Source organism: Cebus imitator, unplaced genomic scaffold (assembly GCF_001604975.1).
Source record: "Cebus imitator isolate Cc_AM_T3 unplaced genomic scaffold, Cebus_imitator-1.0 Scaffold111, whole genome shotgun sequence".
Taxonomy (NCBI): Eukaryota; Metazoa; Chordata; class Mammalia; order Primates; family Cebidae; genus Cebus; species Cebus imitator.
Window position 1 is genome coordinate 5,752,720 of NW_016107426.1, and position 24,180 is coordinate 5,776,899.

The 24,180-nt window shown below is 43.1% G+C and overlaps 1 non-coding gene across 1 annotated transcript; it reads left to right on the top strand.

Annotated features, from left to right (window-relative positions):
- Positions 1-12,407: 12,407 nt before the first annotated feature.
- On the top strand, positions 12,408-12,471 carry LOC119472659. The gene has a single exon (XR_005201825.1). It is a non-coding gene; the product is annotated as a U7 small nuclear RNA (small nuclear RNA).
- The last annotated feature ends 11,709 nt before the right edge of the window (positions 12,472-24,180 follow it).

Consider the following 24,180-nt stretch of genomic DNA (forward strand, 5'->3'; position numbering starts at 1 on the left):
TGGTAAGAGAGGATGAAGATCTGGGCTCTAGAAACTCTTGGAAAATTCCTTAGTCTTCCTAGTGGGTCTTTTCTTCATTTGTAAAACGAAGAAGAGCGTTAGTCAAGCTATGTCTCTGCAGAACCCCAGAACTCTTTCCTGAAAATGGAATAAGAGAGGTTTTTCCAGAGCTGCAGAATATAATTAAGTTACTTGAAAGAAGCTTCTCAATTTTAAGCTTTTGTTCACACGTCTCATACTTTTGACACCTGCTACTAACTAAAAATGAATAAACATCATGTATGCTAAAGAAAAATTAAGGACCGTGGTCTTAAAGAAAGAATTTACCTTCTCTGGCGTCCTGAATACACGTAATTTAGTCATATTTTTATCAGTAAATTAGTTCCTGGTTTATACTATAGAATGGAATTGATCAGAAAGTATTTGCTCTAGACTCAGCCATGTCTGGACCTGCTGGGAGGCCAGTGGGTTGTTCACTCTCAAAGTCTGTTGCCACGAGGAGTTGAGGAGCTGCCTGATTAAGAGCTTGTCCTAGGAAAGAGGTAGTGAGAGCCATGAGTTAGGGCCAGTGGAGCAGTGCTGGAGTAGAAGAGGGGTTCTTTCATTTAGGTAGCCTTTTCATTCTGCCCCCAAACCTTATCCTGTGTCCCCAGATGTGGGAGTTCTGCGGAAGCTAACAGAGAAGGCACTTATCACACAAGACATCAGTGGCCTTGGTGCTGAAAGATTTAGTAGCCTCGGGAGAATGAGTCATTGGTACCATTGGTATCACCCTTAACATCAGTGGCATTGGTACAGACTCTGGCTGTGTTCAGTAGGCTGGGGCATTGACACTGATATCCTCGCATCAAATACCGTCAAGATCTGCAATACCATCTCAGGACTGTGAGCACTGGAAGTCACACTGAGCATGCCATGGGAGCCAGAAGCAATGTTGACTTCATAGGGCATGGGCAGCAGGGAAGCCAGAGAGATACATGAGCCACCCATTGTGATGGGGCCTGGGCTGGGAGCACAGAGAAACCATCAGCCATTTTATCCTGTTGGCAAAAGGGAGCCATTAAGAGTTTTTGAAGGAGGGAAATTTGGTCAGCACTGGACTTCAGGATGATGCTCTGGCTTTATAGAGGTCAGGTTGAACAGAGGGGCAAGGGAAGATAAAGGCAGGGAGACCAACTTGGGGGCTATTTACAATAGTCCACTGCAGAGATTCATACTAAGGGCCTGAGCAAGGCTGAGGCTTACAGGGGGTCATAGCAAAATTGAGGCAGGCACCACATCCAGCTGAAGGGATGCCTTATCGATCCCCAAGGGACATCTTGACATCAGGTGAGTTTGGGACTCCTGCTCCCTGGGTTTGTGCCATGCATCTGGTGAGACAAGCCAGAACCAACTGTACAGGCATTAAGGAACCTAGTGAACCCACTGCTACAAGCTTAAGCCATTGCCCTCACCTCAGTGCCAAGCTTCCTGCTCTTTGGGGCTTCTTTAGATTAAAAGGGATGAAAGGTGGGGCAGAAATGGCCTGTAATCCATGGGCAGTAGAGTGCTTTAGTCTCCTGGGAAAACGCTGGGCCCTTTAAGGGTAAGAGGCGCCAGAACCAGGATGGCAACCAGGGATCTAGCTCCTGTGCAAACATTGCCTTCCCTTCAACTGGAAGTAATCAAGAGCTAAGCTTAGCTCGAGCTGCTTTTCCTAGAGCTATGCATATAAATGTTGACACAATCTCAAACAATCTCATTTCTTTACTTTCCCTTTTATATTTGGACAAAGGATTATTTTTCTGGCATCCAGAGGATGAAAAATTAAGTGATGTGGGGTATGGGGTGGGGGGAAGGAAGCCTATTATTAAGTAGAAAGATACCTGGTTAGGTTGGGAGCCAGGGTCCCTGAGCCCTTTTCCTGGCCCTGCTTCTGACTCACTGCATTGACTTAGACATTTATTTTCTCATTGGTACAATGAGAAGTTTGGACTTGGTGATTGTGAAGGCCTCTTCCAGCCTATACTCTCTTGAGTTTTAGCTTCAAGATAAGCAGAACCCCTGCTTCTGGTTAAGGAGGAATGTCTTACCCATTTCTGATCCCTTTAGTGAGAAAGCTCAGGGGTGAGAGCGCAGGCTCCAGGTTTGGCACTTACTGTACACCAAACAAGTTGTGGCCTTGGGCAAGTTCTTTAACCTGTCTGAGCTTCAGGGTCCTCTTTTATAAAATTGGCCTCAAATAAATACTTGGGCGTTAAGACAGGTTTCCACAGATAATGCTTTGATCGCAGGTCATGGCACACATGAAGCCCACAATGAATGATGGTGGCTGGCATTGGTGGTGTTGTTGAAAGGGTTAAATGTGGGACAAGGCATCCTGATGCCTGATGCGGAATCCAGAGGGGGTTAGTGGCACCTCCTGTGTCTACGCCTTTCCCTGTGGAGTTGGGTCTTCATCTGCCAGACAGTCTTCTTTGTCCTCTGCGAGTTGAGGCTCACCAAGGTGAGGGATGCAGAGTTCCCAGGCAGGAAAAATATACTACTTTCTTTTCATGTTAAAGATCCAGTCAATGGGCAATGCATAATATCAGAAAATATGGACAAATGGAAGTCCAGAGGTGAAGAAAGCGTATTTCCACAATTGTAGGCCAAACAATGCCCCCTTCCCCCATTCCCAGAAGATGTCCACTTTCTAATCCCCAGAACCTGTGAATATGTTACCTTACCTGGTAAAAGGGGCTCTAAAAACATGATTAAGTTAAGGATCTTGAGATAGGGAGATTATCCTGGATTATCTTGTGGGCTGAGAGTAACCACAAGGGTCCATATAAGAGGGAGGCAGGAGGGTCAGAGTTGGAGAAAGTGAGGTGATGATGGAAGCAGAGGGAAAGATGGGTATGTGATGATAGAGCAGAGGTCAGAGTGATTTGGAGCTGTGAGCCAAGGAATGCTGGCGGTCCTTAGAAGCTGGAAAACACAAGAAAATGGAGTCTCCCCTGGAACTTCCAGAAGAGGCCCAGTGAAACTTCTGACTTTCAGAACCAGAAGATAAATGTGTATTTTTGTAAGCCACCAAGTTTGCAGTAATTTGTTTTATCAGTAGTAGGAAACTAATACATGATTTTTCCCTAAACTAATGCATGCTCCTCTCCAGTTTGGAGGTTCCTCAAAAAGCTAAAAATGGAGCCATCATATGATCCAGCAATCCCACTGCTGGGCATACACTCCAAAGAGAGGAAATCAGTACAGTGAAGAGATAGCTGCACGCCCATGTTTGTTGCAGCACTGTTCACAGTGGTCAGTATTTGGAAGCCACCTAAGTGTCCATCAGCAGATAAATGGATAAAGAAAATGTGGTACATACACACAATGAAATACTATTTAACCATAAAAAAAAATGAGATCCCGATCCTGTCATTTCAACAACATGGATGAAACTGAAGATCATCGTGTTAAGTGAGATAAGCCAGGCATGGAAAGACAAACATCACATGTTCTCCCTCATTTGTGGGATCTCAAAACCGAAACAATTGAACTAATGAATACAAAGAGTAGAAGGGTGGTTACCAGAGGCTGGGAAGGATAGTAGGCAGGGGGGGGGGGGGGGGGTCAGGGAACAGGTATTGTTAATAGGTACAAAATAATAAGGAGAAAGAATGAATAAGATATACTGTTTTGCCACGTAACAGTGTAACTATAGTCAATAATAATTGTACATTTAAAAATAACTAAGAGCGTAATTGGATTGTTTGTAACAAAAGATCAGTGCTTGAGGGATGGATACCCCATTCTCCATGATGTGATTATTTCACACTGCATACCTGTATCAAAACATCTCATATACCCCACAAATATATGTACCTACTATGTATCCACAAAAATCAAAAATAAAAAAATAAATGTCCCCAGCTGATCCCCAAGTGTTAATTACAGAGGCTTGTGCAAACAACTATGTAAAGAAGTATTTTACATTTCATTTAGTTATTATGGCTTTCAAATCCTTTTAATCTAATACCGTGCTTTCTGATGTCACTGACTTTTTGAAGAGGGCAGGCCAGAGGTTCTGTAGAATGTCTTCCAATTAAGATTTGTCTGGTTGATTCCTTGTCGTATTGTTTAGCTTCTTCCTCTATCCCCTGTATTTCTTGTAAGCTGGATACCATATCTAAAGTCTTGATAAATTCAGTTACATACTTTGAGCTAAAATATAGCATAAGTGATGCCATATACTTTGAGCTACACACTTTGAGCTAAAATACAGCATAAGTAATACTATATACTTACTGTTGTATCACATAATTTCTAATTGACCTAGTAGACGATTTGCTTTTCTAAGGACTGTCCTTAGGATCAAAACACCCGATATCATGTGAGGTTCAGAGGTATCAGGAGAATGACTGATTCACTTTGATTTGGGGTGACCCAACTCCTATTAAGAAATACAGCCTACAGAAATCACTACATTTGAGGCAACTGGTTTGCCGGCCTAATGGAGCAGAGTCGCAACTCAACTCCAAGGGAGGGCAAACAACAGGAAACAAACTTGCAGACCACATTTGGACTCATAAATTACTGGGAATGAGCTTGAAGAAAACAAGCAGGTTCAATTTCAACAGACCCTTCCCAACCTGGTGTACCAACATCTGACTGTTTAGACATCATTAAAATACATTGCACCCAATATGTTTACCCACAGTCATCTGTATTACCTGGACAGGTCATTCATCAGCTTGTCAATTTAAATGGATTTCTATATATAAGTGACTCTCTAATGTGCTGAGAAATTTTGAGGAGAAACTTATAGTACCAGCATATTAGAAAAATGCAAATTATTCAAAGTCTTGTTTGAAGGAACCATCCCTATTCAAATCAAATGAGGAACGATGATATTTTCTGTCCAAACTCCTATTTCTATTTTAAGCTTTTGTCATTATTATTACAAATGGCAATAAGAAAAGCATCATAAGGGGTTTATAGACAAAACTTCTTTAGGTGAAAATTGTGAAATTGGCATTAATTTCTTGGCCTGTGATTGAACTATTGCATTTTACGTGTGTGTGTGTGTGTGTGTGTGTGTGTGTGTGTGTATGTGTGTGTTCCATGCATCCTATCCAAACATTTCTCTCACATAGTTAAATGTGTTGATGACATCACAGAAACTGCGCCAATCTTTTGGTTTATATCACTTTCAGGAGATTTTAACTCTAATTCCAGTTTTCCAAAGTCTGGCCAAATCTGAGGTGCTTTCAGCAGGAATATAGTATTTCGAGGGCTCATTGTAATGCGTAATGAGAAACTCTGTGTGTGCAGTGCGCCTGCTCTCTCTCTCTCTCTCTCTTCTTTCTTCTCTCCTCTCTCTCTCTCTTCTCTCCTCTCTCCTCTCTCCTCTCTCTTTTTCCTGTCTCTTTCCTCAGCCTCAAAACCTAAAATTTAGATGGGTCTTAGACGTTTGTAGCATAAAAAAGCATGCTTTTGGCAGAGTCCAGAAAACAATAATGCTGTGTATTCTACCATTGGGGAAAAAAGATAGCAGGGGGAAACTTTGGAAATGAAAGATATAGACAGAATGAAATTAACCAAAGAATGCCGGATAGTTTTCTTTTTTTAAAAAACTTCCTAAAAGACTCTGGGAGACAGCATACTCTTCAAGTCACAGCACTGCTCTTTAGCATGAATTAAAGATGTGGTGAGTCTTTGAATGGACATGGCTTGCTTAATGAGAGCACCAGATGCCCACATTTAAGAAATGTAAAGAAAGCAAAACCCTTGTAAAATTTTATATCATCCTTTTCACCAAAATATGAAAAACAGATTAGAAGGGGAAAGGAAAAATTCTTCTATAAATATATTTGAAGAAACACTGGACCAAAAGGAGACACTTGTTTAAATACAACATTCAAGAGAGAAAAATTGTCAAATAAACAAGAATCCTCGCTTTCAACGGGGCAGCTCAAACATTTTGGGTCACCAGGCTCTAAAGCAGAATTGCCAGAATCTCTACCCTGCCCTCGGAGAATGCCTTTCTAAACTCAGTCCTCTGTGGCAATCGCATATGTTAGGAATAATAAATAAAAGAAGCCCGTGGATCTGGAGGCTTCTTGCAAAGACACGTAGATGTTATAAAGACATTTTTATCAAGTGTCTATTGAAATCTATACGTTTATGTTTGCCCTAGGTCTTTGAATTACTTTTTGCTTTTCTTAGCATGCTTTTTTCCTTCCTTCTCCTTTCAATGCAGCTTGGATCCTTGCAGCTCTCAAATCATAAACAATTTGCCATTTGCAGGGTTGTCATTGAACTATGGAGAAAAACGCGCCTGTAGGCTAGAGACCCCCGTCAGAGGCTTCGCTGAAAATCCGAGCCTGTGGAGCATGTTCCTGCTACCTTCAGCAACAAGGAATCTAACTGCAAAAAGGGAGAAATACATTTAATTCATGCTCAATGGTTTTAAGAAAATTAGTGCTCTCTGTTCTTGGGAAAAGCAAAACAGCAGAGCAGAGACATACTGTTTCCCTTAGACTCAATGGTGTAGTTCCTAGGATTCACAAAAAAAATTTCAACCTGAAACACCAGGTAGCAAAGTCAGCAGGGTAAAGTGGAGGGAGAAGCCCAGGTCTGGGCATCTGGCATTTTGCATTTAGTCACTTTTACTAGTTGTATTCTCTTGGGCCAGCCACCTAATTACTCAGAGCTTCTGTCTCCTCATGAGTAAATGGGAACGACAATCCTGTCCCTTTAAACCCGTCCTCCTGTGGTGTGCTGTCTGGGTCCTGGGAAATCTTCCAAAGCACCCTATCCCCACTCTTGGCTCGTTCCTCACTGGCTTCCGACTTGGTCCCCCCTAAACCCAACTGGGAACTCAACTATGAGACCCAGCTTGGGTCCTGGCCAGGCCCTTTGGAAAGGTGTCCTCTTAGGCTCTCCCGCGAGATTGCACCTTGGTCCTTGGCTTTCTCTTTAGCTCCATTTGGCTCTCATCCTGCCTCTCAGCCTCTCCAATTACATCAGGTTGGAACCATCAACACAGCTGGCACTGGTACGTCCTTCCCACCCCTATTCCACTACTTGGCAAATTCTAGCCCTCTGGGAAGGTAGCTTAGTAACATTAGCTAACATTCACAGTACTGGGTCCTTACCAAGTGCTTAAAGTATGTTACCTCACTTAATCTCATAAAGCCCTAGGAGGCAGATATTATTATCTCTCCTTCACAGAGGAAGAAACTGGCATAGAGAGGTTACCCAGGCTTCCCAAGGTCCCAGAGCTGTTGAGGGGGTGGAGCTAGGATTTGACCATAGGTCAGGGGTCAGCAAAGGGTCAGACAGTAAGCATGTTAAGCTTGGTGGGCTGATTGGTCTCTGTCATAGGAACTCAGCTCTGTTGTTGTGGCACAGAAGAGTCAGTGTCAGACAATATGTAAATAAATGGGCAGGTCTATTTCTCAATAAAAATTTATAGGCATTGGAATTGGAATTTCATATAATGTTCAGGGGTCACAACATATGATTACTCTCTTGATTTTTAAAAATCACTTAAGATGATAAAAACCATTCTTATCTCCCAGGCCACACAAAAACAGGTGGTGGGCTGGGTTTGGCCCACGGGCCATAGTTCGCCAATTCCTGGCTCAGGCGGTCATTTCTAGAGCTCATCACCTTCACTGACACGGTATTAGTACCATTATCATCCTCTTTTACAGATGAGGAAACTGAGCTCAAGGAGAGATAGCAAGGAGAGGGTGATCCAAATGCAGGCATTTGAACTCCAGGACCTGGGTTTTACCTCCAAGTTATGGCAAGAGAATGAGGTGTTACTCTACCTGCTTTTTTGAAGAAAAAATGAGATAATGAAAATCCAATGAGATATTGCACCTGGCACACATAAAAAATGCACACGGTAGAATTTTTAAAAATGTATAAAAGCTCTTATAAACTGTACAATGTAAGCAACTGAGATTAGGCTAGCATCTAAAAACAATTCTCCTAGTGGAAATATGTTAATAGTTTTTATTTATTTTACAAGCACTTATTTAGTACCTAGTTTATGCCAAGTATACTGGGCTCTGGTAGTTATGAAGATGCTGGGTAAGAGGACTTAGTTGAGTGGGAAAAGACAGACATTCTTATAGATGACTAGGATCCAAAGAGTTAACTGCTACTGGGAATGGGGTGCAGGCGATAGAGCCACAGTGGGGGGCACAAGGGAAGGTGCACTGAGGGGTGCCATGCATGTATGCTGGGAGTTTCGAGGTAAAGCAGAAGAGACTTTCGGGCTGAGGGAGGATCACGTGCAAAGGCACGGAGGCATGAAAGATCAACGTGGCTGTAACGTAAGAGCTCAGGGTGTGAGTGGTAGAAGTAAGCTAGGAGAAAGGTAAGGTGGCTATAGTCAATGCTAAGGCCCTAGACCTGCTCCCCTGGGACCCAGGATGTAGACTAGCAGTACTCAAAGCTAGGAGGTATACTAAGGAGAACCCAAAGCCATAAAATAAAGATGAGGCTGCTTTCCCGGGCATTAATTTTAATTAAAGATTAGATTGAAATCATTGTTTTCAAGTGAAAGTAAACAAGAATATATTGAATCTAATGCCAAGCCCCTATTAAATGAGATACAAAGCGTGAGATCACAAAATTCAGAGTAGACCACCGTGGGTTCTACTCACACCTCCACAGCTTTCCTGTTAGAGAGGATAAGGTGGGAAGTTCTGAAGGCAAGTGTTGGGGGGTAAGAAGACACTGAAAGTTAGCAGGATAGTGACGTAGCTGGATTTGTGTCATAGGGTTAGAATGCTCTGGTGGCTAGGAGGAAAGATGGGAAGGGAGATGTCAGGGGCCTGGAGATCAGTTAGGAAGCTCCCAGAAACTCAGGAAGGAGCAGGACTGAATAGCCTATGATAGGGGGAGTTTGACTTTGTCCCTAAATGTATGTTCTTGTTCCACCAAGAAACAATGAAAAGAGAAAGGAGAATTTGCTTGGAGTCAAAAGACCAAGATTTGAACCCCTGATTTTGACTAGCTGTGTGACCTGGGGTAATGCACAGTATCTCTGAACTTCTCGTTATCTTCCCTGTAAGGAGAACTATACCTGTCTTGTCTACTTCTGAGAGCCTTTCTTCAGATGGTCTAAGATAATGCCTATGAGAGCTCTTTGTAAAGGACTTGAACATCACTGCTTCTGGGGAACAAAAGGCCAGAGCTCTTTCTGCTTGGTGACCTCTCCAAGAAAAGGCAATTGCTATTACCCCCCGCCCCCTTCTTCAGCTGTTGGAGAAGTGGATCAATTGCAACCAGGCTAAACAAAAAAAGATAGTCATACGTGATCAGCAAAATGGTCCAAATGATGTCATCCATCAAGATGGACATTGCAATTTGCCAACTATTTTCTCATAAATCAAACCACAGTCCCTCAAGGAAGAGGGGCAGGGCTGGAGGAGCCAGCATGGCAGTCCTTATCGGCAGACCAGACGCAGGGAAGCGCTCCCTTAAGGATACAGTAATTATTTTCACTTGATGGGAAATAAAGAGGGGCACCATGGGAGGGAGCGCTGGAGAGTGTCTGCCTCACTTCATTACTACTCCCCAGGCATGGGACACAACATATGCTTTTCATTGGAAAGCCAATAATTTTGAATCGTGGGACAGGTGAAAACTTAAATGACATTTGCAAACCTTGATTTATTTCTCTGCTTAACTCCGGAACATGCTTTAGACTCAGCTCTATAAGTTTCCATAGATTAGTGGTCAATGTCAAGTATTTTCAATGACATATTCAAGCGTTCCCTGTCCCTATCAGTTAATTAAATATTTTCAGTACTAATCTCTTCTTATTGAAATGGTTTCCCTTCTTTTGGTTATGGGTTTGGAAAACAACGATATGAAGCATGTGCTTTATTGAAAACAAAATAACAAAAATAAAAAAGAATACTTTTTCCCCCACGTGCTATTTTACTCGCTGGAAATCTCATTAAAAGTTATTTATGAGCTGTTAGGGATCCCATAAGGATTACACCTAATTCAGTCTGTAAAGCTTTTGAGTTTCTCTTACATGAAGGACCTCCTTCCCCATTATTCTACTTTCGTTTGCACCCAAATAAATACTGGAGATTAACTTTTTGGCAGAAGAGGGTCCTCAGTCCCTAACCTCACATCACCCAGGCAAAATTTAGACCTTCCTCCCCTTTCTGCTGGACCCACTCTGATAGGACCAGGGTAAGAGGTCAAACTTGTGGCAATGGATAAATTATCGTTTTATCATTTTAAATGTTTTCTGAAAATGGTGGGGCCGTAGGTACCGTTTACATCCCTGGGATTTGTAATCTTTGCGATTAACCATGTAGCTAGTCCTAATTGACTATCCGATTTTCTTTGACACCTCCTCCCCCAATTCCCTCTGAAATAAGAAAACTGAATTTTACCTGAATGAGTAATTTCACAGTTCCTTTATGGGGCCGGTATGCCTGTTAGTTGCTATTTCTTAGAACTTGTTCTCAGGTAGCAAAGAATGAACTGCCAATATAAGTGACTTTTGTCTTTCCAGTCTCTCTAATAAATATCCTCGATACGAATGTAATTAATTTCCAAAGAAACTGCCTCGTGTTCATATTTCTAAAACACAGAGAAGAATGTGGTCACTCAAGTAGCTGAGTATTCGAAATTGGATTTTGGTAGATAGAAAATTGGCATAAAAATTTAGAGGTATTAAGGACATCGCTACCGTTAACTATCAGATGCATGATATACTCATGCAAGTGTTCCCTGCTGTTTATGATTACCAGTGCGCCTGCTCTCTTTTCTGCTAAAAGCTTGGGCCCATGGATAGCTCATTTCTCTCCAGGTGTCTGCATATTCCTCATATGCCAGCTTCTCTCTCCAACTAAAACATGAGGCACCGATAATACCATGTCCACACTGAGCCAGCAAGGCACATTGAGTATATGCTTAGAGTATCTTGCTGGCCACCACAAGCCAGCAGGGGTGTCTTCATGGCCTATAAAAACTTTCCTCTTGGATCTCAAGGCATTTACAACCATGAGAGACTGAAACTCCCGCCTCCACTTCTCCATTTGGGCAAGAGTTGGTGCTACCAAAAGTAGACGAATGGCTGTATCGTTTAGGAGAGCGTATGATTTTTCCTTAATCTCAACCATCTGGAGATTTTTAACATTCTATGTGCTTTATAGAATTCTACATAAGAGGTCAGTTTAATTTCTTAAGAGTTGTTTAAACATCCCAAGTAACAGTGTAAGCCCCTAAACAAGAAATGCCTCATGGGCTAGACCAGGAAAACCCACACGGATTGTTTGTGTGTTTAGTCTAGTACAGTGGGTTTCCTTCTCGGCTGCACCTGAAAGTGATGGCTGAGTCCCACTGACCTGTCTTCCTCACCCCAGTGTTGTTTGCTTTTGTCTCATTTTGTCTTTAGGATCTACAGGCCGGGCTAATGTGGCGGCAGGGCTTGAGAACCACCAGACTAGGACTATCTGTGTTTGATGATAAAGGCAGGCTTGGATGTTCCCCTCCCAGTATTCTCAGTGCTCTGCTCTGCTAGAATTAGAAACAGAGGCTGGGAGCAGAGGCTCACACCTGTAGTCCCAGTACTTTGGGAGGCTGAGGCAGGAGGATTGCTTGAGGACAGGAGTCTGAGACCAACTGGGGCAACATAGCCAGACCTCTGTCTCTACAAAAATTTTTAATTAAAAACAATTAGCCTGTAGGCCAGGTGCGGTGGCTCATGCCTGTAATCCCAGCACTTTGGGAGGCTGAGGTGAGAGGATCACCTGAGGTTGGGAGTTTGAGACCAGCCTGATCAACATGGAGAAACCCTGTCTCTACTAAAAATACAAAAAATTAGGTAGGCATGGTGGCACATGCCTGTAATTCCAGCTACTTGGGAGGCTGAGGTAGGAGAATTGCTTGAACCCAGGAGTCAAAGGTTGCAGTGAGCCGAGATCGCGCTATTGCACTATAGCCTGAGCAACAAGAGTGAAACTCTGTCTCAAAAAAAAAAAAAAAAAAAAAAAGATTAGCTTGTAATCCCAGCTACTTGGGAGGGCGAGGCAGGAGAATTGCTTGAGCCTGGGAGTTTGGGGCTACAGTGAGCTGTGATCATGCTGCTGCACTGCAGCCTGGGCAATAGAGCAAGATCCCATTTCTTAAAAAAAAAAAAAAAAAAAAAAAAAAAAAAAAAAAAGAAACAGAATGAACCTACAGGCTCTGACTCAGAATTGTTGCTCACTCACTCCTGGTCATGGGTTCAACAGTGTCCCCTGCCTCTCCTGAGGAAAAAAACGTTAAAGTCCTCCTCTCCTGTACCTGTGAATGTGGTCTTATTTGGAAATAGTTTCCTCGCAGGTGATCAAGTTCAGATGAGGTCATTAGGGTGGGTCCTCATCTAAAATAATCGTATTCTTATAATAAGGACAAATTATGAGTGTTAAGTTCTTTTTGAATTTGTCTAGCAGGTTTTCTGGTTTTTACCAGAAGTGTATCCCATAACCACCCCCCAAAAAGGGGGCATATTTTGACACAGAGACAGAGCATACTGGGAAAATGCCATATGAAGCTAAAGGCAAAAATTGAGGTGATGCTTCTGCAAATGAAGAAACCTCAAAGATCACCACCAAACCACCAGAAGCTAAGAGGGAGGCGTGGAACGGACTCTCCCTCATAGCCCTTGGAAGGAACCACCCTGCTGACACCTTGAACTTGGATTTTTAGACTCCAGAATCGTGAGACTCTAAGTTTCTGGTGTTTAAACCACCAGGTTTGTGTACTTTGTTACAGCAGCCCCAGGAAACTGATACACCTGGTGATTCAATTCAACGCACCTTCAAGGCCCAGGCAGATGAAGTCTAGGAGATGAGGCCTCACCCTTGACCACACACAGTCCACCTTAAAGTGAGGAAAGTGAGAACTGCAAACTGGTGGCGGCATTTGATCTGAGCTTTGTAGGAGGAGTGTTCTTTCTGACAGGTGAAGGGAAGCAAAGATATGGAAGTAAAGATATTACAAAGGAGGAGCTGTCTCTGCAGCAAGTCGGGGGTCTGAGGGAAGGCAAGAAGAGCGGCCTCTGCCTTGGAATCAGCAAGAGATCTTGTACCCTGAGGCCGTGTGTATGCACGTGTACATGTGTGTTGTGTGCTTTGTGTGTGCATGCATAACACAGATTGCTTCAACTTGGAAATTTGTCTGATCCAATTTCTCTTCCACAGACTCAGACTCACTGCTCCAAGCACTATCCTAAGTCACTTGACCCTGGAGAGTGTGTGTGTGTGTGTATGCGCGCGTGCGCGTGCGCACGCACATGAGTGTTGGGGGTTTGGAGTTGGGCCAAACGAAAATAACAAAAATAATATCAACACTCATAGAAAGAATATTCTGAATGAAGCACTCTGCTAAATCACATTTGTTCCTACGAAGACCCAGTGGATCTTGGAGGCTATTCTTATCCCCATTTTATAGATGAGAGAAAAAGAACAAAGATCTAAAAGAGGAGTCAGAGGCCCATGGTTGGATCCCACGTGTTTACTGCTATACTGTATTGCTCCCTAGCTTATGTCTGGGGATTCCTCCTGGGGAAGGGGGTGTGGAGGGAGTTGGAGAGATGAAGACTGACTTAAAGCAAATGTACATCTTTGCTTGACTGATGCAGAGATACTGGGGCTGCAGGAACCTGGGAGGCTTCATGCTCTGTGGGTGCATAGCTGCCTGCTGACTGTTTCCAGTCCCCCTTCTGAGGGTTCCCCGTAGCCTGGAGAAATCTGCTCAAAGCAGTATGAGCTCTCCGATGGAAATCCAGCTTTGTTCTTCCACTCAAGTACTATAGGGAAAAGCAGAGAAGGGAAGGGAAAGACACATAAAAAGTTTCAGCATATGAGTAGCATTTGCAATGTAATCTATGTGTTCTGAGCCAAGTTACTGTACACGCTCTGGGGAGAATTACAAATAAATGACGAAACGTTTTGAAACATGGCTTATACCTAATTAATCATGGAACTTAAGGAACAAAGAATGCATTTCTTCAAAGTTTTCAGCATTTTCTCTATTAAGCAGAGAGGGCAGGGGAGGGGAGGGGAGGGAAAATCCCCATGCCCTGTAATGGATACACTATGCACTTCCTTTGGGGGAAAGAATCTCTTAATCTTCTTTGGCCTCCTGCAACCTCTGAATCCTTACATCTTTAATACTTCATGTTGAGCATTTTCATATTAAAGGAACTGAAAGTTTCCAGATCATGAAATATTCCTTAGCTTTTTGTCTCTTGATCCCTTAGCCCAAACAATACCGGTTTTGGAGATTATGAGATCACCAGGCATTTATTAAGTACCCACGATATTGTGCCCTGGGATTCCCGTGTCCTTTTTCTTTGCCGCCGCCACCCAGAGACATCTGTGGGCACGTCCTGCTTTGAAGGCAAAGCCTTAAGGCCCAGCTTTTGTGCTATGTCCATGTTACTCCCCATGCCCTCCAACTCAGGAGCCTTGATTTCCTCATTTGTAAAATGGGGATAATAATAGTTAGCTCATTGATTTATTTTGAAAGTTAAATAAAATAATGCCACAAAAGAACTTAGCTTAGTGCCTAGAACATAACCACTCAATAATGGGGTGACTGAATTTTCCAGATTTGATTTTCGTTCTCTTCCTATCCATGGTTTGACTGAGTCCCATCTCGCATGGCCATCCAAGGCACTTCTTTAGAGCTCTGTCTCACCAGTGACAGAGGTGGGAGTTCAAGATAACTTTGCACTTGGTAGCCAGGGTCTTCACTGCTCCCAGGGAAGCCAGAGTTTCACTCTTTCCCCTGAAATTTCCCACAGTCATTCCATGAGCTAGTTATGGACGCAACTTAATAGGAACTGGAGATGCACGTGTGTTTTCATTCCAAACAGTGTCACTTATACACAGCATGGCTTTGGATTAGCTGATCAGGCTGCTTTAATGCAGATTCTCCACCCCCCCAACCACCTTTGTTGAAAAGGAACCAAAAAATATACACTTTATTAAAGTGGTCATGAGTAAAACCTGAAAACTGTACTCCTTCTTTCTCTAGCGCCATGTAAAGAATGAGAAGGAAGCCTGGGGTTCAGTGGTAGAACCCAAGGGCCAGCAGAGGTGGTGCCAGGGGCAAAATCGTAACCAGATTGTGCCCAAGGTCGGGCATTGGCTATGTTCTTTGCCCTGTAACCTCCCTTGGTTCCAGCTCATTTTTCATCTTAGCTCTCCAGCCTTTCTTCAGACCCTGTAAGCTCCCCCCATCTTCCCCATCTATTCCTTTTCTGCTTAACTGTCACGCTACATTGCTTGCAAACAAAAACCCAGACTGAGAAAAAAGTAACATCTACTCAGCACCTACTGTGAGCCAACTACTTTGCAGGTTGAGGAACTGAGACACAGAGAATTAAGGTAAAGTGCCTAGGTCACCAAGCTAGTTAGAGGTGGTACTGTGATCTGAACCCCTATCTGCCTACATCTCTGTTAAGGTATCTCAGCAAAGAGATACTCCTGAAAAGTAAACCTGCAGTCCATAACCACCCACATCTGCATTGAACTTGCCTCATAGCTGGGCCTTTGGAGGGTTATAGTCGCGACCCAGACACAACATTTTCTTCCCCCACGCCTGCCCTAACCTGGTGATTGGCTGTTGTAAGTTGCGTCAAAAGTGGCATGGCTTTCAGTGCTGAGAATCACCATGGGTCTGTGCCTATGAACCCGAAGAGGTAAGGGGGAAAGGGATCCAAACAGTCGAGCAACATGAGTTTGTGTCTTCTGTAACAACTGTGTATTGCTTCTGTGTGCTGCTAATTATTCCTGGTTCACAAGCCCTCAGCTGATGCTTTTGGAAATTAAATGGGCATGCCCTGTATGGTGTGGAGAGAGAGCCTTGCTCATTTTATCTCCTTTCACCCACTGCCCTTATGCCTGCTGTTGCTCCAACAAGTGGCATCATCCTCACTTCCTGACATCCCATCACAGGCAGGCAGATGTTGCTGTCTGCTTTCAGAATTGCAAACCCATCCACGGGTGCATCTTTGCAGGAGTGAGGTAGCTTGACAAAGAATGGGAAGCCACCGGAGTGAACATCATGAGGCCACTGACACCATGTTCTCTTTCTTAGCCAAGGAGGAGGCTAGTCACTCTGGGCACCTAACTTGCAACAGCTCTCTTGGAGACAGATCCACATGAAACTATTTTATTCTTGACCTCTCTCCAGCATTTCTACAGAGCATCAGTCTGGACAGAACTTGGTCATCTTGCTTCTTTTCCACTGACTTTTTAAGAAGCCAGTTATTGAAGATCCAGGGTAATGAAAGCACCTCGAACTTCATGACCCTCTTTCCAGCATTAGATACTGAAGGCCACGGTCAGTGATACTGTGGATAAAATATGAAGCAGAGCATTAAATGCAACTTGATGGTACATGTTGTACCTTAATGAAAACAAAGGCTCGGGAACACTATTTGTGAACGTGTTACCCAATAAAGTGTTAGCAATGGAGCTCATAAAGCTGCCAGCCAGATTTAACCATTGCATGGAGCTCTATTCAGCTGGGCTGGACAGAGAGCGTGAGGTCTGTTCACTTTATCATAGTCGCTGGAGGTTTTTATTTAAAACACATGGAGGAAAGACACTGGGTTTGGCACCAAAATGTCTTGTGGTAAAGGAAAAAAATTAGAAATATCTAAAAGTACTTAAAAAAAATCTAGGGGGGAAAAAAAACCAGATGTGAAGAAATTAAGATGGGCTGACATAGGGTGCCGTGTTAGCTGTTTAAAGTGATGGCGAAAGCAGAGAGCAACGGGCTTTCTCCACGGCAGCTGATAGACATGAGCAATTGAGCAGTTCATACCCTCTCTGTTGTCCCTGTCACAAGATTTGTAGGTCATTCTCAGCCAGCCACAGGGGCTAAAGGGCACAGGTCGCGACCTGCTGATTTACCAAAGTATGATCAACTCACACAAATTATAGGCGTAAGAGAGGCCTGACAACTTCAATATGATGCGCAATGAGCACAATTATTTGTGACATGTGAAACCAGTGTGAGGCCGTAATTCTGTCACTGCGTGACAAGGCATTATTAGCCGGGGCAGGCAGCGACTTGAACCAGGAGCAGCTGGAGGAGAGGCAGGGAAAGAGAGAGGGCTCCATAGGGGAAGGCCTGTGACGGGCTTTCTTTCCCAGAGTGGCAAATAGCAACGGCCCCTTTGTGGAATGTGGAGCCGCTCAGGAGGATGAGGTTGCCCTATTGCCCTCTGGTCTGGTGGAGAATAAAGGAGGGTTTGGTGGGAAGGGCAGAGGGGAAAGCACACCCTGTGGGCCTGTGGCTGTGCACAGCCAAGGTGTCTTCGTTGAAATCAGGCATGGTGTTTTTCATGAGGCTAACTGGGGTTCTGTTTCCAGTGGGCCAGATGAGGTGGAGTCAGGGGAGGAAGGGGAAGGACAGATTCTCCTGCTGAGCAAATGCGTCTACTGCACCAGTCTTTCTTCCCGTCATGTCCTGCCTGGAACGTTCAGTCTGGCTGCTGGGTGCAGGAGGAGGCAGATCTCAGGTCCCCTGGCTTTTCCCCTGTCCTTGGAGATCTTGCTGCCTGTACCACAGTGGCTGGGCAGCTCAAGGAAAGTGCAGGTATACACCTGCCTTCTGGTGACAGCCACAGAGGTTTCTGCCTAGGGGTATAGGACTGGCCCCAAGGAAAGCAGGGCTTCCTCAGGCTGAGCGTGGAGGTCATGGAACAGGTGGGCTGCCAATAAAGCTTTCTGTGAAGGGGGAAACTGGCCTGAGTTCTGCAGGGTCTCCTGAGGACGGTAGAAGCTACATTTTGTGCCTTCTTCTTGGCTCAGTGACTTTAACCCCTGTGTTGAGTAGTGGATGGCACCATGACACGCATTCATATGGTCAATCAATGCTCCTTAGGCACCTACTGGGCATCAACCTGTGCCCAAACCACAGAGGATCTGAATGTGAAATGCCTCTGTCTGCCTATGAGAGCTGTCCGTCAATGAGGGAATATAAGACAAAAACAAATAATTAGAATACACTATGTGAACAGGTGCATGAATAGGAGTCATGGGTGTATGGGGAAGGTATGGCTGACTTCCTCATATCATTCAGGTATCTATTCAAATACCCCACGCAGAAAGGGCCATTTTGACCACACCGTCTGAAATAGTTCTTCTCCTTTTCAGCCTTTATCTCCCTGCTTCACTTTCATTGAATTTCTGAAGTCCTGAACCAAGGGGATATAAACCATGGATAATTAGCAGCACATATGAATAATATAGGGTTGCTACACAGCAACTGTTCTCAGCAGTAGTCAGTACTTGACACTGTATTACTTACTTTTGATTATTTATTATTCCTCTTCTTGCAATGTAAGCTCCAAGAGGGTGGGGACTTTGCCTTGCTCCCCTCACAATCCCAATTGCCTCTACAGTGGTGCCCACAAAGTACTTGCCCAATAAACATGTGTTGAATACATGAATGGCAAACTTTGTTCTAGGTGTTCTTGCTTTTAAATACATTAACCTGTTAAATCTTCCCAGTAATCTGAGGTAAGTCAGTTATCTATTGTTGCATAACAAATCATCCCAGAGAATAAGGCTTAAAATAACAATATTTGTTGTTTTTTACAATTCTGTGGCTTGGCTGGGGTTCAGCTGGGCTGGTTTTCTTCTGCTAGTCTTGCTTAGGGTCTTTCATGCGGCTGCATTTAGAGTTTGGTCAAGCGTCAACGTTCAAATGGTCATTCTTCCTCAGGGCATCTAGTCATTCATTAGTCTAGGCTGGACTTCCTTAATGGGCTTCAAGGGAGAAGAAGCAGAAGCTTAAGGCCTGGGCTTAGAAGTCTGAGAATGTTACTTCCTCCCCATTCTGTTGGCCTGAACCAGTACTGAGGCCAGCCCACATTTAAGGAGAGGGTAATAAGTAGACTACTCCTCTTAAAGCAAGGAGTAGCATTCATGAACAGGGTTGGGGAATTGTTGGCAGTTGTATTTGGAGACTAACTACTATATACTTGATCTTAGTCAAAGGACCAAGAAGCAATAGGACTCTCTACTATATTATAATTAACCTTGCTTTACACAGAGAAATTGAGAATTAGAGGGATAAACAAAAGTGTCTAAGAGCACAGAGGAAACCAGTGGCAGAACCAGGATGTCAATTTCAGAACAGTCTAATTTCAAGTTCGATGTTTTTTGCTTACTGGTCGCTGTTCTTAATAGCTCTTCTTGAATCTCACATGGTAGACTGATAGCCTCCATGGCCACCCCTCTGCTTTTTTACTTTCTTAGCATAGTGGTCAGCATTTAAAGAAGGATAGAATGCTATAGACCCAGAATTTCTTCCAGCCTCCACAACTCATTAACTGTGTAAATTTCTGAACCATTCTGAGTGTTTCTTCCTTTTCTGTGAAATGAGATATTAAAGGTATCTGTCACAAAAGATCTGGGGGAGGCTTTCGTGAGACAATATAAGTAAGGTACTCTGTACAATGCAGGCTCCTGATTTTTAAGGTGCCACATGTGTCTCCAGCTGAACCCAAAATGAGTCTTCACAGACTAGTTTCATAATTGCATTTAAAGGGTAAGAATTCTTGGGTCATTGAGCACACACCCACATTTAATTTTAATCCAAAGATATGCTCCGAAATCAGCAAGAATGCTTCTAAGGAACTGGCTTAGTCTAGGATGTGGTAATCATACCCATTGCTGTGAGTCTCTGAAGAGGTGTCCTGACTTCCTGTCCCTATAGAGAACGTTTCACCAGAAAAGGGGATGAACAGAACTGTATATAGCTCTGAAGGTAAGATTTAAGATAGGTATAAATCTAACTTACTATCAGAAAGCTAGGGGGATAAAATGAACAAATATCCCCTGAGGTCAACTTGTGCCTCATCCTGGATACCCAGGATTAGTCAAGACTCTTTGGTTATTAGAGGTGACATGCCAACACTGATTCCAGCCAGCTTAAGCCAAAGGGGGAATTAATGGTCAGGCATGGCCAGACTCCGGGGCTTATAGAGCATTGTTCAGAAATCACTCATCACCCTTACTCAGTTCTGCTTCTCTGGTGCCCTCTGTTGTAGCTAGGCTTCTTCCTGGGCAGCCTTTAATTCACCTCTAGTTCTTTATGACCCAAAGAGTAGGCTCCGTCTCCTCCTGTTTCATATATTTACACCAAATTATCATTGGCTGAGGTTGAGTCAAGTGTGCTTTTTGGCCAATCACAGAGTCCTAGAATGTGGAATCTGTTTGGCTAGCCTATGTCAGGACTCACAAAGTAGAATCTAATTGGCCAGTTTATGTCAGGGCTCACAAAGCGGAAGCTGATTGACTTGTCCGTCAGGGCCCCCTCTGTGGCCCAGGGGCAGGACTTCTGTGATTAGTCCCCCTATGGTTGGAGGGACAGCTCTGCAGAGGAAGTGGGAGTACATTTGGTAAGTTCTCCTGAAGGCAATTCCAATGTAGTGAAGCTCTGGATTTACCAGCATCGCTAGAAAAAGACATTTCTAAGTGTGAAAGCAGTCCCTGTGACTGCTCCTCTGTGGTTTGGGTGAAGGGCATTTTCCTATTGATAATCCCTTTGTGCCCCACTTGTTATGTTTATTTGTGGATATTTATTTTCCTACCAGTATAAGGAAGTACTAAAAATAAGCATATAACCATCAACCAAAGTTCCCAGCTTCTAATTTAACAGCCAAATGTCACAACATTTATTTTGCATCCCCTGGATTAACCAGCTCACTTTTAAGCCAACATTTGTAAAAAAGATTGTATTTCTTTTATTTGTTCCCAAGTGTTTCCATTGTATACAAAAATGAGACAGTGTTCCTTTTGGGGAGAAGTTTCTACTTTGGGTTTAAACCAAACAAAATAATATTTAAGGAAACATTACATAAATTATTTATCATATTGGTCAACATTTTGGGGAATATAGCTTAGATAAACACATTTTTAAGGTCAGCCACTCTAAAGACTGGGTTTTATAAAAACAACCTCTGAGGAGCTTTAATAAATCTTTTAAAAAGAAAAAAAGTCAAGCACTTGTTTTCATTACTGAATCATTTCTATTGCTGAATAATGGTGATTCAAGAGGTAAGCTTCACCAGGAGGTTTAGATAGCCACACTGAGAAATGCACATAGTATGAAAAATCTGGGTGATGGCAGGCACTGTTGGCTATGCTTGGATTTCTGTTAAAGCAACTCAGTCCTTTGGTGGCATTTTAAATCAGATCAATGGACAGAGCTAGCTAATTCGGGTCATAAAACTGTTAAATGAAGATGAATTCATTCCTAGTTAATAGGAGACTTCAGAGTAGAATTAGAATATATGTAAGCAAGAAATAATGTATTTTGATTCCCTCAAAACAAACAGGATTACCAGATTCAGTGAGTGCATTTAATTCACCTCTGGTTCCTTTGTCTCTTCAAATTACAGCCAAAGGCATCTTTTGAACTCATTTCAATAGAAGTGGTATTCCTAACGGTATTCCTCAAAGAGGGGTATAGGGAGGAGAGGAAAGGAAGTTTGGATTCGAAGAAATGGAAATGGAAGGAGGGAGCCAAAGAGACCAGTGAGAAAGGGAGAGCCCCAGGAGGAGAGGAGAGGCAGAAACAGGACATGGAGAAAACCCACCTTTGCAGGGACTGGGGAGAGACCAGCTTTGAGGCACTGCTCACTGTGGCTCTGGTTTCATTTCTGGAGTGGTTAGTAATCTGCCTGAAACTTGATGGGCACATGACCAATTACTATCTATGCAAAGAGGCAATATCCCTGGTTCTGTTTCCAGCTCCCCAGAGTTTTAAAAGGAGAGCTGGGACTGGGAATGAGCCCAGAGATTCTGAGCGTTGTCTCTTCCAAGGGTGGAACCTGCAGCAGAATTTCATGGTTTCAAAAAAGAAGATTCTTTCTGTTTATAAGTGGGAAAGGAATGTCACTAAGGAGTTGAAAAAGTTGAGGTTGCATTACCATAAAGTGCCTTAGGGCTTGAAAATTTGGGAGAAGACAGCCAGACTAACCACATCTGGGGCTTGAGGTTTTATTGAACTGGTAATAAAAATAATCTCTGCAAAATATTTTGAAAATATTTGATAAACACAGACTGATGCTGCTGCCTACATACATGAAAAAATTTTTTTAAAGGTTTGAATTCAGGTTAGCAACCTGTTAGCAACCAGCCAGTACTTGGGTTATAGACAAAATTGAATGATTAGAAATGCAGGTTTTGGAATAATGTGATATTGAGTCCAAATCCTGGCTCTGTCACTTATTAGTGGTATAACCATGGGCATTCTACTTCATTTCTTTGTTCCTCAGTGTTGCTGTCCATAAAATGGAAATAAGTGCTCTTTCACAGAGTATCCGTGAGAAACGAACAAGGCAAATTGTATGGAAATTATAACAGAAAATTATACAAAATTTATAATAGAGTACAAAAATTGCATCAATACTTCCCTTTGCTCCATCTACTTACTAGCCCTTGATGTTGCAGATATCTCATTAAGACGTAGAGTCTATGTCCTCCTTCCTCAAATCTTGGTTAGTCAAGGGGCATTAGCAAATGCGAAGCAAGCAGAGACTTGAAATTGCTTGTCCATTTGAGCTTTCTCTCTCTTGCTTGGAACACACTGAGTTGTATGCAGATGAGCCTGAACTAGCCTACTGGAGGAGGATAGCAAGCTGCCTGCTGATAGCCTGTCACCTACCAGTCATGTAGAGAGGCCATTCCAGATCATCCAGCCACTGGCCCACCTATCAGTTGACTACTGTGGCATGAGAATGACCAGCAACAGAGATTGTCTAAGCCAGCTTAGCACGGAAGACTGTCCAGCCAGCACATAGCATTAAGAGCTAAATAAAAAAATAATTGTTTTAAGCCACTAAGTTTTGGGGTGATTTTCTATACAGCAAAAGTAAATTGATCAAGTGGCATCTACCCAATTATCCCCCTTGTTGATTGGATCGAGCAGTCATTTACATAGGATTTTTAACTCATTTTTGTTCAAAGTGATTTTTTTTTTTCCTGTAGAGACAGCCTAGGGGATGGCAAGACTTCTGGTAGCTATTTTGTACAGTCATGTGGTTTAAAATAAATTGCAAAAGACAAGAAGATTTAAGACATCAATAAAATTTTTTCTGAAACTATTTTAAAGTCTTTTCTTCCATCATATTTAAAAAGTTTGGCATCAACATTCTTAAAGCTGGAATAATATGCAAAGTGAATACCGTATGCTAGAGCTTACTGAGGTTTGATCCTAAGATCAGTTGAAATAGAAAGTAACTCTGAAACAGTTCTGGAGCCCTTAACCCAGGGAACCAACTGGAACTAAAGGAAATAAAATGGAACTAAAAGGGATGAAACTGACTAGGAGTAAGGCCAGTGCCGGGGGAGCTCATCTGCATTCTCTGGTGGGAGAAGCAAGCTTTGCCAGCTTCCCCATGGTAAAGGAGATAAAAGAGTATATGAACCAAAGCAAAAGGAAGACTTATCCAGATAATTTACGCCAACAGGACACCCCCACCTGAATTCACCAGGAAATTGCAGCCAAAATGTGTGTCACAGCTTGTGTTATCTGGATAGCTATTTTGTTCTTCCACTCTCCTTCAAATATGTCTGTCCGTTTGCATTCCGACTTCCTTTTATTGTCTACATTGTTTTAATCCAGGTTGTTGTTCTATGAGGTTTTGGTGGTAGGATGCTTAAGTGCTGGAAGCAAACTTTTGGCCTGAAGAGTACAAAGCACTTATTTATTTATTATGTACTTATTATTCAATTGTTAAGTGCTAGAGATTTTGCTAGGCTTTAAGGATGCAACAGTAACCAAAAGAGACAAAATAGCTAGTCTTGTAGGTTAAGTCTGGTGGGGAAAGAGGTTTATAGCCAGGTAGTTATAATAATGTGAGAAGTGGCCAGGCATGGTGGCTCACACCTGTAATCCCAGCACTTTGGTAGTCCGAGGTGGGCAGACCATGATGTGAAGAGATCAAGACCATCCTGGCCAATATGGTGAAACCCCATCTCTACAAAAAAATACAAAAAAAAAAAAATTAGNGGCCGAGGCGGGTGGATCACGAGGTCAAGAGGTCGAGACCATCCTGGCCAACATGGTGAAACCCTCGTCTCAAATAAAAATACCAAAAAAAACCCCAAAAAATAGCCAGGCATAGTGGCGTGTGCCTGTAGTCCCAGCTACTCGGGA